This window comes from Schistocerca americana, chromosome 1 (assembly GCF_021461395.2).
Source record: "Schistocerca americana isolate TAMUIC-IGC-003095 chromosome 1, iqSchAmer2.1, whole genome shotgun sequence".
NCBI lineage: Eukaryota > Metazoa > Arthropoda > Insecta > Orthoptera > Acrididae > Schistocerca > Schistocerca americana.
The window spans coordinates 106,025,669-106,040,452 of NC_060119.1; positions in this window are offsets into that span (position 1 = coordinate 106,025,669).

Consider the following 14,784-nt stretch of genomic DNA (forward strand, 5'->3'; position numbering starts at 1 on the left):
CAAACTTTCGAAATTACAGTAGTTACAATTTTCAACAACAGATGGCGCTGCAAGTGATGTGAAAGATATAGAAGACAACGCAGTCTGTGGGTGCGCCATTCTGTACGTCGTCTTTCTGCTGTAAGCGTTTGCTCTTCACAACGTGCAAGTGTGCTGTAGACAACATGGTTTATTCCTTAGAACAGAGGATTTTTCTGGTGTTGGAATTCCACCGCCTAGAACACAGTGTTGTTGCAACACGACGAAGTTTTCAACGGAGGTTTAATGTAACCAAAGGACCGAAAAGCGATACAATAAAGGATCTGTTTGAAAAATTTCAGCGGACTGGGAACGTGTGGATGAACGTGCTGGAAAGGTAGGGCGACCGCGTACGGCAACCACAGAGGGCAACGCGCAGCTAGTGCAGCAGGTGATCCAACAGCGGCCTCAGGTTTCCGTTCGCCGTGTTGCAGCTGCGGTCCAAATGACGCCAACGTCCACGTATCGTCTCATGCGCCAGAGTTTACACCTCTATCCATGCAAAATTCAAACGCGGCAACCCCTCAGCGCCGCTACCATTGCTGCACGAGAGACATTCGCTAATGATATAGTGCACAGGATTGATGACGGCGATATGCATGTGGGCAGCATTTGGTTTACTGACGAAGCTTATTTTTACCTGGACGGCTTCGTCAATAAACAGAACTGGCGCATATGGGGAACCGAAAAGCCCCATGTTGCAGTCCCATCGTCCCTGCATCTTGAAAAAGTACTGGTCTGGGCCGCCATTTCTTCCAAAGGAATCATTGGCCCATTTTTCAGATCCGAAACGATTACTGCATCACGCTATCTGGACATTCTTCGTGAATTTGTGGCGGTACAAACTGCCTTAGACGACACTGCGAACACCTCGTGGTTTATGCAAGATGGTGCCCGGCCACATCGCACGGCCGACGTCTTTAATTTCCTGAATGAATATTTCGATGATCGTGTGATTGCTTTGGGCTATCCGAAACATACAGGAGGCGGCGTGGATTGGCCTCCCTATTCGTCAGACATGAACCCCTGTGACTTCTTTCTGTGGGGACACTTGAAAGACCAGGTGTACCGCAAGAATCCAGAAACAATTGAACAGCTGAAGCAGTACATCTCATCTGCATGTGAAGCCATTCCGCCAGACACGTTGTCAAAGGTTTCGGGTAATTTCATTCAGAGACTACGCCATATTATTGCTACGCATGGTGGATATGTGTAAAATATCGTACTATAGAGTTTCCCAGACCTCAGCGCCATCTGTTGTTGAAAATTGTAACTACTGTAATTTCGAAAGTTTGTCTGCCTGATAATGTACTGTTGTCCCAAGCATATTGCAACAAACGGTGTATTTCTATCGCTGCTCGTTTAGTTTTTATTGCCGTTTCAAATATACCGGTCATTTTTGAAACACCCTGTAAATGACAGAATAAGAAGAGGCAATCGCTTGTGCAGGAACATAACAGGTAATCAAGGTACTAGAAACTGAAGCCCAAGTGGGCTGCTGCTTCTTGGTCTCTGTGCAGAGCGTGAGCTTTCTATGACAAGTACGCAATTACGCTTACCTAATGGTTACAAACACTGACACCCCGCTGGTTATTCATCACCAGGCAGCGTGACCAGGAAAGACGTTCTGATGATAAAAACAGGAGACACCGCAAGAGGGTGTCCAATGCGCCAATACAGCAGAGGGACATCACAGAATGCAATGCTACCGTTCGAGTCAAGACTGGTGGGTAACTGTAGGCGACATGCACCACAGGCTTTCCGTAATCTGTGGGGCCAGGGAGCAATCAAGAAACGTCATCGCGGAGAGGCGCGCCGTAGCCACCGCCTGCCTTTCGTTCCTGTGGACGTACTCCGACGCTGCACGCCTTACACCTGTTGGTGGCCTCAGCGTGACCCAGCGTGACGCGCACACACCGTGCAAAGCCAGTGGGCGCTCGCTGTGGTGTCAGCGGGAGCACTCTGGTGACTCACTGGACAGAGGCGGCGCCGGCAACGCCGGGGTCCACGAGATGTACGGCCCCTGTACCGTGCCCAGCATACTTCGCGAACGCTCGGCTCCGTTCAGTGCCCACGGGAAATCAGTATGTAGCTCAAAAGGTACCTAACAAAGTTTTTATCTTTGTCGCGTACTATCGAGAGTTTGCATGTGTTTAAACGCGCAGTTAAGAATTATTAAGCTCGTCTGAAATAGTTTTCGCTCCCCGCCGGAGACGGCTGCTGGCACTGGTGCGACCTGCAGAGTCACGTGCTGTGACGTACGCGCCGCGGGCGGTCTTTCTCGTGGGCCTCGGGCCAGCGTGGCGTGACGTCGCAGGGCGCCGAGAGGGCGCCTTCACAGCTGCAGCGGCCGAGACAGAGCGCCGTGTGAAGGGGTGTCAGCGCATTCCGGCGTGGCTAGCGCCCTTCTGCCCTCCCCTGCTGCTGGCAGCAATGCTTGTTTGTTAATGGTGTTTCATTAGAGCCTTCTGGCGCTGAGCATACCATCTCCCACCCAGCTACTGCTCATTGGTGCCCAAGGAGTGACTAATGCCGGGATGGTTCCTTTGAAAGGGCACGGCCGATTTCCTTCCCTATCCTTCCCTCACCCGAGCTTGCGCTCCGTCTCTAATGACCTCGTTGTCGACGGGACGTTAAACACTAATATCCTCCTCCTTCTCCCAAGGAGTGACGGTCCTGCCTGACCCTGACGCTGGCGATCTAATACCGTCACATAACGTAATGTTCGGTCTCCAGGCGGTTGCAAAACGTACACCACGATACTGTGCTTGGCGCACGATACTTCCTATCAGTAATACCGCATCTCTGTTCTGTTCCATTCCCGTATAGTCGGAGGGAAATATGTCTGTCCATGCATCTCTGATATCTGTTAACCTATTTTGATGGTCTCTACGCGAGATATGCAACGGTGGCAGCAAACGTGTGAAGCAGTTTTTCTCGAATATCCAGCGTTTTTATTTATTTATTTGGTATCTGTGTAGGACTCATCAGACGTATAAGGTCTAACAAATTGCAGAGGATGGTACATAAAATGTTACACACTGTACATCAACATCGACATGAAAATTATTGTGTGATCATTTTAAAAGTGGACCCAATCTCCAAACAAAAAGGCATATAAAACGCGATTTATTCTCAAGGAATTCAAGTATACCAGTACAGTTAACCATGTTGGCAAACAGAAATCCTTGGTGACATTGAACTAGGTGAGGTGGAGCGTTGATCTATTCAGGCATCCAAAAATGATGTGCTCGACACCCTGTTCTTAACTGCATTTGTTGAGTAGAGAGGCGACCGGACCAATGCCATTGAGATACTTCCTGTAACAGCCGTGGCTGAATGATTTAGCGTTTTTGAGTCCTCCGGAGCATCGACGTTTCTCGTGCCAGAAGTTAGTAATCAACATCGGAGTCATTCTGGTATGGTCTTTGCCTTTGTATTTGGAGAGCTCTTACCGATACGTGTTTAACTTCTCTCTCGTTATTAATTTGATCACGTTGAAAATTTCTGAAAATTAAAAAATACGCCCGAACAGGCCATGAGGGCCCAACTGCACCTACCGGCCGCCGTGTCATCCTCAGACCACAGGCGTCACTGGATGTGGATGTGGAGGGGCATGTGGTCAGCACACCTCTGTCCCGGCCATGTGTCAGTTTATGAGACCGGAGCCGCTACTTCTCGATCAAGTAGCTCCTCAGTTTGCCTCACAGTGCACCCCGCTTGCCAACAGTGCTCTGCCAGTAATTCCACGTGCTCCCTCTCTCCTCATAGACGGCTGTTTTGGCTATCTTTCATTGCCAGGAATGCCAAAGTGTGCCCAGCACGTCGTAACATTCCGATTTCTACTCTTGATCTTTAATGCTAGATTCACGATGTCATGTGCTGTTGGAAAGTTGGATAGTCCACTGTGCAGATGTCTATTGTCTAAATTTACTCAACAGGGCGTCGCAAGTACATGTAGTGATACGAATATTTTGATTTGGTACCACTAAGCTGGACGTGTGATATTCAAGTAGTGTTTGGCATTCATAAATATATTTTTTATGCTGTCAGTGACGTTATCGAGGGAGATGTCAGAGGAAGAGCATAGTGCATCAGCGGCACATGACTCATGAAGGTTAGGGGAAGGTTGTACAGTCACTGCTTCTTGCGACGGTAATCCAGTCTGTTGACATTTGGCTGAGAATAGAGATATGTTGTATCACGAGTCATGCAAAATCAACCTTCCTAGGAATCTTAAGACAGACAAATTTTTCTGTCACTCCAGTGAAAGGAACGTGCCTACGAAACCAATTGGGTTGGCAGCCTGGGAGGAGCCAGTGCAACAGATTATCTGAAGGTAACCGCCAAAGGAAGATCAACGGTTGTGGGGATGAAACAACACCTGACTTGTATACAGACAGTGTTGCGAGAAGTGTCGTGCGAGCATTTCCGTCAATGATAGGTCGATGCGTGATTGAGGTCTCTGCCGCTGCAGCAAACTTTCCGTGCGTAGGGAAACGTTGACGAAATTCTTTCTCTATTTTTTCTCACGCTTATCGGATTTTTGTGCGTTTTTATCATGATAGTTTGTGCATTGAAATGCATTAACAATACATGCAGTTTTCATGAGAATTCGTGTGTGTATAAATGCTTTTTAAATGACAAACTCAAATTATAGATTGTGTGTTACTTCCTCCACTCAGTTTGCAGCTCTGGATTACCGGTTACAACATTGCTGTTTCGATTACCGTGCACGGTTACACTATCAGAAGACCCACGGAGTTACAGTAATCAGGCGTCCTTATTACGTGCAATTATTTCAATTCGCCAGACAGGTGCAGTCGGTGCCATTGGTAATTAGTTGATTGCACTGATTCACTGTTCCATCGGTTCTTGGTAGAACGTTTTGTACATTATGAGTGAAACACACACAACACTGGTGTAATCGTTTTCTTTGGACATTTGTCGTACTCCAACGCGGGGTCGGCCTTGTTGCTATGTAATTTGGCAATGTTAGTGGCAGAGGGTGTCCGGATGCCCTTCCTGTCACCACCCAGCCCCCCCCCCCCCCCCCAGAGGACAGAATTAGTGTATCCCAGCTGTCTGCGTCTAGAGTAAGCCATTAAATAGTGCGAACGTTTTCAAATGGCTGTGAGTCGTGTAGCTGAGGTGGGACTTGAGAACCAGCCCGGTATTCACCTAGTGGGATGTGGAAAACCGCCTAGAAACCAGATCCAGGCTGGGTGGCACACCGGCTCTCGCTGTTAATCCACCGGGCGAATTCGATCCGGGGCTGGTGCGCCTACCCGAGTCCAGGAAGCATCACATCAGCGCCCTCGGCTAATCTGGCGGGTAGACAACACTGTTGTAATATTCTACAATATTATTATTTGTTATACGAACCGGTTTTCAGCTGTTACCCCATCACCAGGTACAAAGAGAAGTATGTAGTGCAGTGAAATTTTGTTGGATCAAAGATTGTAAACTAGTACATTCACAGAGTATCTCCATTTCAAGAGATGAAAATGTTAATGTTGGAATAGGAGGTTATTTCAGTGTAAATGCGATGTTAGATTTAACTAAGATAAAATATGTGACACATTGCCCCTCTTACTCACATGGTCCATTAGCTGTGTTCCAGTTACTTTAATTTCTCTTGTTGTGGTAAAAATATTTGCTTTGTATAGTCACTGCATCACTCACCTGCATAATATGACTGTTATATCTCATCTGTTTGTAGTTTAGGGATCTATTAAAGACAATATTATTTTGTTCACCCAAGTTTATTGTTCAGTTATGTTCTTCTATATACAACTGTTGTAATTTGTGCATAGTTCATTACTTATGTGTCACATATTTTAGTTTAGTTAAATAATCTTCCATTGCATTTAGACTGAAATAACCTCGCTTGTTTTACTCCTATTCTAACGTTAACATTTTCATCTCTGGAAATGGAGAAACTCTGTACATGCACTAGTTTAAAATCTTTGATCTAACAAAATTTCGCTGCACCACATACTTATCTTTGTACCTGATGAAGGCGTAACAGCCGAAAACAGGTTCGTGTAACGAATAATAAATATTGTAGAATGTTACACCAGTGATGTATGTGTTTCATTCGTAATTAGTTGATCCCAGGCAGAGACCAACAGAGGGTTACTACTACAAATAATGTCGCCTCTCTTCTGAAGATCCCCATTTCAGTTCCCCAAGGCTTTGGTATGGGTCGTACCTACCTGTTAGGATACTAGAAGAGCAACTCTCAATCCGCGCGATGTCACTGCGGAGGCAAGGCAGTGCACAAAAAGCTTGTCTCGTTGAGAGAACCAGGTCAGCGGCGGCGCGAGCGCTGCGTTCAGCCACCTTTGCGCTCGCTGTCCACAGTTTCTCTCGGCCGCTAACAGCTGGCCTTGAAGCTCCCCTGTGCGGCCGATTGTATGTTGTGTGTTGTGCGTGGGCGGCCGGACCTGCCGTTTACGAGTCGACGTGACTGCAATCACTGCCCCATAGCCGAGGGACAAGGGCCGAGCAGTCTTATAGGGCGGTAGGCGAGGGCGGTTCACTTGCTGCGCATGCCAGCAGATGGCTGTAATTCGCGTGACCAGATATCTGCCCAGTGTTGTGGCTGATGATATGATATCTCTTATGCGACAGTATAGTGGCGCCATTTTTCAGCAGGACAATGCTCGTCTTCGCGGGCACTTGCCTCTATGAACTGTGTGCGTGGCGTAGGCATATTCCACTGGCCTGCAAGAGCTGGAGATCTGTCCCTGATAGAGCACGTATGGAATCTGGGACCAGCATCGGACATCAGCTGCGTCCAGGTGCCGGTATCCAGTATATCAAGGACCAGTTACAACAGGAGTCGCGCAGTTTGCTTGCCTCGGGAGGGGCTACAACGCCTTGTGCCTGTATGCAGGCTATAGCGTTGGCAGGGGGAGGGGAGGGGGAGGGAGCAACGTCAGACTGATAAATCTGGTCATAGTGCCAATACTTTATCAACCTGTGTTTCCTCCACCCCTTCTGGGTACTTCAATAAGTTTTTCAGGAACTTAAGTTTACAAAATTGTAAGGCGTAAAATCTTAAGCATGGCTGTAGCAGCAACTGTGCAAATGTAATGTAGGCCTATTAAATAGAAACAGCCACAAGTTGCGGAAGGTAGTAGTCAAGAGCTCTTGGCCTAGGTTTCGACCCATATAAGTGAGCCTTTTTCAGAAGTCGTATTACCTAGAAATAAGTATATAAACATAGAGGCAACGTTCAAAAATCAGGATGGTATGTAAAAAACACGACATACATACAGTGAAGGTTATTACAATATGCAATAGAAATACGTCCACTTGTTACCATAAGTGGAAGCTGAATGGCCACGTGCAAAACACAGCAGAGCGGCCCACTGGCCAAGTGCCTAACATGGGCACACTGCCTTCAAAATTCGTGTAATGTTTGGATTTCAGCATGTGGTACAGTTATACTAGCTGTTTGCTGTGGCTATAGCCGCAGTGTGTATCAGCGCGATCTAGGCGCACTTTCCTCAATTTCTGTTCACACATGAATGTTGCTCCGTCAGATGCATCTTTATCCGTTACTGGTCACACACGCCATATCTGATGTGTGTATTGTTTTATGTATGACACAGCCAGGCGATTGTCAGTTTTAATTGTGACTAAGCGCCTTGGCGACAAAACATGTTCAGTGTGTAAAACGTAAGTTGTGGCTTATTTTAATAGTTAATAACTTCTGACCTTTTTGAAATGTATCGCTGCCCATGTTAAGCACTTGGCCAATCGGTCACTCTGCTGTATTTTGCACGTGGCCATTCAGCTTTCATTTATGGTAACAAGTGGACGTATTTTTATTGCTTGTTCTAATAACGTCCACTGTATGTATGTTGTGTTTTTTATATAAAATCCAAATTTTTTTGAACGTTGCATTTTTGTGTATATACTTAATTGTAGGAAAAAGTCTTCTGAAGAAGGCCCATTTATACGGATTGAAACCTAGTTCAAGAGCTTTTGACTACTACCTTCCGTAACTGGTGGCTGGTTTTATATCATTTATTGTTAAGGCTTACTTAGGTTTCCTAGTATTTTGCAATCCCACTTATCTTGTTGACCAGACGATATGATGACAACTCGGTAAAGAGTTGAAAGCGGTAATGATACCATTTGCGTAGCGTCGGCAGAAAAATGTAATGAAAATGTCGTTATCGCATTGTTTTTTGAGCCTATGCCAGGCGCCCATTAGCACTTGCTCTTGCACTTCAATAGAAATGTACAAATACCTCTGAGGTGTATACTGACATCTTCCTGCTTTTATCTATGGCAGCTGTTGCATAGTGTAGATAAACCAGGGAAAGTATCTTCCTGGAAGGACTGTGGTGCATCTTGGAAGTGTTTGAGGCTCTGCATGCCTAAGGATTTTTTTTTTATTTGTGTCCATGTCTTTCTCCAGAGAGAATAAGTTCATTTGTAGAATTTTGTATATTTCTCTGTATTCTTGATGTCCCATGACTACACAACTACGTAGCTAATTTGTTTCCCCCCTAACACAAAACAGGGAGCATTGCTGTCCTCTTCGTAAAGTGTTCCATCTGTTAAATTGCTCCTGAAGCAAAGGTATGTTCAATATCTATCTAATTTGTGATGCAGATGAAAGTAAATGTAACTAGAGGCACAGTAACAGTCGAATTAAAACTACCACAGACGGGTCACAAACAAAACGGATTATGACGAATTTAGAATTGCTCATCAGCTGATCATAAAATCAAAATAGCGAGCCGTACAATTATGACGGGACATAATTTCACATTTTACTGTATGCGGCGTTTTTTTTGTTAGTTAAACATTATCAAGGAACAGGCTTGGAACAGTTAATCCGGTATGGATATGTATTGTGTAGTGTATAGAGAGAGAGAGAGAGAGAGAGAGAGAGAGAGAGAGAACTATTCTTCCCGAGGACTTCAGGTTAACCGAACATCTCATCTGCATCATCTCATTTGCATGATGTCGCATGTAATGATTGCTGCATCAAGTCCTGCATCACACGTTGGTGTAAAGCAGGCACGAGGACGAGTCTGCTTCTACACTGATGTGATCAGTGCACGCTCCAGAATTTCACTGTTTTTTTTGAATGTGTTTTTCAGTTTTATTAGGTCTCTCCACATTCGTTCCTTTTAATGTGTGTCAGGGCGCTGATGACCTCGATGTTGAGCGCCCATAAGCCCCAACACACACACACACACACACACACACACACACACACACACACACAGAATTTCAGCTCCTGTCCAGAATGGATGATGAAGCTATGAAGTGTTTCGGTAAGGGGGTTCGGTGATTATTACAGCTTTCACGCCGCACACCTGTTGCCGTAACCTTTGGCGTCTGACCCCGCTCTGCCCCGCTGTTGTGTTGTGACGTGGGAAGGTGGGCGTGGCCCTGAGAAGGAGCAACCGGGGTCTGCCCGACCTTGCTCCAGAGCCGGGCGGGCAGCGAAAGCACGGACCGCCCTGCAGGGGCCTTAGGAGCAGTTCTCCAGTGCTGCCAATCAGGCCGGCAAGTGGCTTCGCTGCTCTCCTGAGGCGGCACATCTGCCGTGCCCGCGAGGTCGCCGAGAAAGCCAGCCGACACAGCCGCAGAGAAACTGCGCCGCCTTTCCCTCTGGCTCGCCCTCTTTGCGGAGAACGCATCGACAGCTCTGAACAGCCGCCTCCGGCTGCCGCGGTAACTTTCATCACTCACGTAATTATTCGGACGTGATTTCTCGCAGAGTCGCGAATTCAGCTCTTCCGTCCGATGTCACAAAGCTCCTGAAATTATCAGCAAAGTCGTTCAGCTAGGAGAAAGCGCAGAAATTTTATCCCAGTATTCAGTGAAGCTGTATTTCAAAATGTTCAAATGTGTGTGAAATCTTATGGGACTTAACTGCTAACGTCATCAGTCCCTAAGCTTACACACTACTTAACCTACATTATCCTAAGGACAAACACACACACCCATGCCCGAGGGAGGACTCGAACCTCCGCCGGGACCAGCCGCACTGTCTATGACTGCAGCGCCCCAGACCACTCGGCTAATCCCGCGCGGCTGAAGCTGTATTTACTGCAGTTGAGGCTGAATTTAGATACACGAGGACAAGATTGCTACTTATTTACCGAAACATACTTGGCTTTTCAAAATGTACATTTTCCCCTCGTCCCACAGCTAAAATGTCTGCGTCAGCTGTTTATGGTTTCCCTTCGTATGTTGCAATTCTTATTGTGGGCATTTTTATTTTCTGTTTTATTTTTTCTTTCTTTCACAGCCTGTAGAGGCGTGTTGAAGTTCAAAGTCTATTTTGGTCTTGTTTCCTGCATTAACGACCTGACAAACTTGCAACGCATGCACTGCAGCCAGGGGTAGTAGGACCAGGTCACAAAATGCAAGATTCTACCACAAATTTTCTTTTATTTGCAGAGGTAACAACAAAGGAAATTTGGCACATTTTAAAAAAGAATCTCAATAAAATTAAACACGTGTTAAGAAAAACAATCTTCAAGCAAGTTTAATACAACCGAGAAAGGCAATCTTGACGGAGACTTTGTCACAGTTAAGGAAAACAATCTTCAACTAAACTTAAAACAGTTACGAAAGAAGACTTCAGAAATTTTAACACGATTTTAAAAAAGCAATTTTAATTCAAAGAATAGACGTCGACCAACTTATTTTACATTTTGTGAGATAAGACAGAATAAAAATTTCACAGATTTATAGAATTATAATATGCTTCTCTGTAGTAAGCCCGCTGGTTTAACAAACCACTTAAGTTCGGCTTCTTAGAGGTGACTTGCCGCGTACAAATTAGTAACGCACCTGTAGCTAATCCACTACTTTACCAGAGTACAAGGAGAACTGAGCTATACACGTACCATACACGTAATTACAGACAGGTAATACACTCAATCAACGGGCCATTAAAAGGGAATTAGTGCCGAAAATAATTACGGGCTAACCAATATTCGAGTCAAAAATTGGCATGAAAATCATAACATATCTATAGTTGCTTAACGCTCGTTGCTTCGCTCGCCTAAACTGTATGGTCTGCAGAGATTCCATTGCCTTTCTTTAATCAAATTCTTGTGTTGTACACAAAATGGAACACCTTCTAAACTTTTCACACTAATTAAGGCCGCTGAAACATCTTTTCATACAGGCTGACTGAAAGCCAGTACATAACTTTGTATCCTAAACTAAGGCAATATGGGCCCAAATTTTTTAACTGTTTCAGACTGTACATAAAATCATTTGATGATTTACTGGATCTCATAAACGATGAGCTCGTAGTATATTGTATTTTACCAGAAGAAAAAAATCGCAATTACATTGAGGATTTATGGGGGAAGGTCACTAACTTATGCTAAAAACATATTTAATAAGCGTTTGACATTAGCACGTCGGAATGTCGAATCTACTTTTGGCATAAGTGCAATATGTGGCGTATTTTATGTAGGCCATTAGATGCTAACACCGGTTTTGCAGAAAACATCGTAAAATCTATATGTACACTACACAATTATGTCAGAATGAGGTATGGCTACAATTATGAAGATACTCTACATACTCCACCGCTGGAAAATCTAGTCTCACATTGTACCGGGCGTGCTGTGCGACAGGCGGACAATGTTCGAGTACATTTAAAAAAAAAAAAATTTCATCAACGAAGGAAAAGTTGATTGACTAGATCGCAATATTTAATTTGTAACACAGACGTATTGAAAATATAAATGTATGTACTGATATAATAATTTTCTCTTTTCTTCATTGTCATCTCCTTCACATAATATGAGGACGAGTTATTCTTAAGCCCTTCTGCTTAAGCTCTAATCTGAATAAATGCTACTTGTCATGTTAATATCGCAGGACGTTTCTCTATTCTCTATAAATAATTCCGTTTCCATTTCGGACAATTTTTGGATGAACTGAGCGAACCCTAAAATAAGTCTATCCGCGTCAAAAACGCGCGCTCAACTGAACGGTAACATAGAAAACCAATTGTCTCAAAGCGCGCACTGTCAGCAGTCGAGCGCTAGCGCAGCGTTCAACGCGCGCTTTATAAAAACGCCTGTTGCCATGTGAACGGCCTGAATGAAAAGTGTGTAGCCCTAAACGCGCGTTAAGCGCTTGTCATGTGAACCTGCTCTGAGGCCTGGGCTGGGGCCCAGTGTGTCTTGGAGGAATGCACTATACGAGGCAGTGCTCAGCAGGTCTACGTCGAAGGCGCAAACGACCATCACTTGCGTGCAGGCAGAATGTGCTTTCATCGCTAAAGACCAAGGCGCGCCATTCCGTATTCCAAGTGGTCCTCTGACAGCACCAGCTGAGCCGTGCACGTCGTTGCTGTGGCGCGAGTGCAAGACGGACGAGAGGTTTACATTGCCCGTAGTCCCACTGCCAATAAGCGGTTCGCAACAGTTCGTGTCGACACGTCTGGACTCACAAGCCATCTTACCTCTGGTGTGGGATTGTCCAATCTGCCACTGCTGACCTTGCGGTACGACTGTCCTGGCGGGCGGCTGTGCTGCGTGGAAGTTCAGAACCTCCTCTACGAGTGTGAGAATGTTCACGTGACCACTGATACGAGCGTCGTTCCACAACTGCTTGAGCACATCCAGCTTGTGTGCCAGTTATTCGAAAGCACTCTCCCGCCACTCGGAAGGCAATTTGACCCCTTTCTTACTCGCTCAGTTGGCTTAGGAAGCACGAGTGCGTCTCCGTGGCATGGTTGCCTGCTCGCTTCAAGCGTTTATACCACATTGAGCTGGCTGTGAGCATTCTCTGTCAAAGAGTAGACACAGATGGCGCTCTGGTAGCTGTGCCACTACACTGTCTGCTCGCGGAGGAAGTTAAAACTAATATCAGTACATTTACTATCAGCCAAGTGTAATATGCCATTATCTGAACATAATCGTGGTCGTCTTTCCAGGACTACTTTTTTCTGACAATGTACTCAAATATGTATACTTTTATAAAGGCCCCCAGAGATATTAAAAATGGAGGTGACGGGACGAAACGCTACAAAAGGCACTGAGATGGGTACGAAAAGTGCCTGGATTCCAGAAAGTTTTTACTGAAGAAGTACACAAAACTCCACAAATCAAGAAAAATCACGAACGTAGACTATGTGATCAAAAGTATCCAGACACCTGGCTGAAAATGACTTAAAGTTCGTGGCGCCCTCCCTCGGAAATGCTAGAATTTTAATATGGTGTTGGCCCACCCTTAGCCTCGATGACAGCTTCCACTCTCGTAGGCATACATTGTCAGGTGGTGGAAGGTCTCTTGGGGAATGACAGCCCGTTCTTCACGAAGTGCTGCACTGAGGAGAGGTATCGGTGTCGGTCAGTGAGGCCTGGCATGAAGTCAACGTTCCAAAACATCCCAAAGGTATTCTGTGTAGGATGCAGGTCAGGACTCTGTGCAAGCCAGTCCGTTACCGGGATGTTACTGTCGTGTAACCACTCCGTCACAGACCGTGCATTATGAACAGGTGTTCGATCGTGTTGAAAGGATCAATCGCCATCTCCGAATTGCTCTTCAACAGTGGGAAGCAAGAAGGTGCTTAAAACATCAATATAGGCCTGTGCTGTGATAGTGCCACGTAAAACAACAAGGGGTGCAACCTCCCTCCATGAAAAACACGACCACACCATCACATCACCGCCTCCGAATTTTACTGTTGGCACTACACACACTGGCAGATGACGTTCACCGGGCATTCGCCATACCCACACTCTGCCATCAAAAATGGTTCAAATGGCTCTGAGCACTATGGGACTCAACTGCTGTGGTCATAAGTCCCCTAGAACTTAGAAATACTTAAACCTAACTAACCTAAGGACATCACACACATCCATGCCCGAGGCAGGATTCGAACCTGCGACGTAGCGGTCGTGCGGTTCCAGACTGTAGCGCCTTTAACCGCTCGGCCACTCCGGCCGGTACTCTGCCATCGGACCGCCACATTGTGTACCGTGATTAGTCATTCCACACAACCGTTTTTACACTGTTCAATCGTCCAATTTTTCAGTCCTTAAACCAAGCGAGGCGTCGTTCGGAATTTACCGGCGTGATGTGTGGCTTATGAGCAGCCGCTCGACCATGAAATTCAAATTTTCTCACCTCCCGTCTAACTGTCACAGTATTTGCAGTGAATCCTGATGCAGTTTGGAATTCCTGTGTGATGGTCTGGATAGATGTCTGCCTATTACGCTTTACGACCCTGTTCAACTGTCGGCGGTCTCTGTCGGTGAACAGACGGGGTCGGCCTGTAAGATTTTGTGCTGGTCGTGTCCCTTCACATTTCTACATCACTGTCATGTCGAAAACAGTGGATCTAGGGATGTTTAGGATTGTGGAATTCTCGGGTACAAACGTATGACACAAGTGGCACTCAGTCACCTGACCACGTTCGAAATCCGTGAGTTCCGGGGAGCGCCCCATTCTGATCTGTCACGACGTCTGATGTGGAGTAGCTGGCAGTAGGTAGCGCCATAATGCACCTAATATGAGAAACGTATGTTTTTGGGGGTGTCCGGATACTTTTGATCATAGTGTAAGTAATCAGAGGACACAAAATAAAGGAATAAAACATGCGATGGAGGGCTCTGTGAGAGGTGCTATCTAATGACGACACATGGCAGTACAGCATGGCAGATCACCTTAGCGGGTAGGCGTCAGTGGTTGGGACGTGAAGGTAATTTTGAGATACTATCGTTATTATCGATGATCTGATTGTCTCGAGTA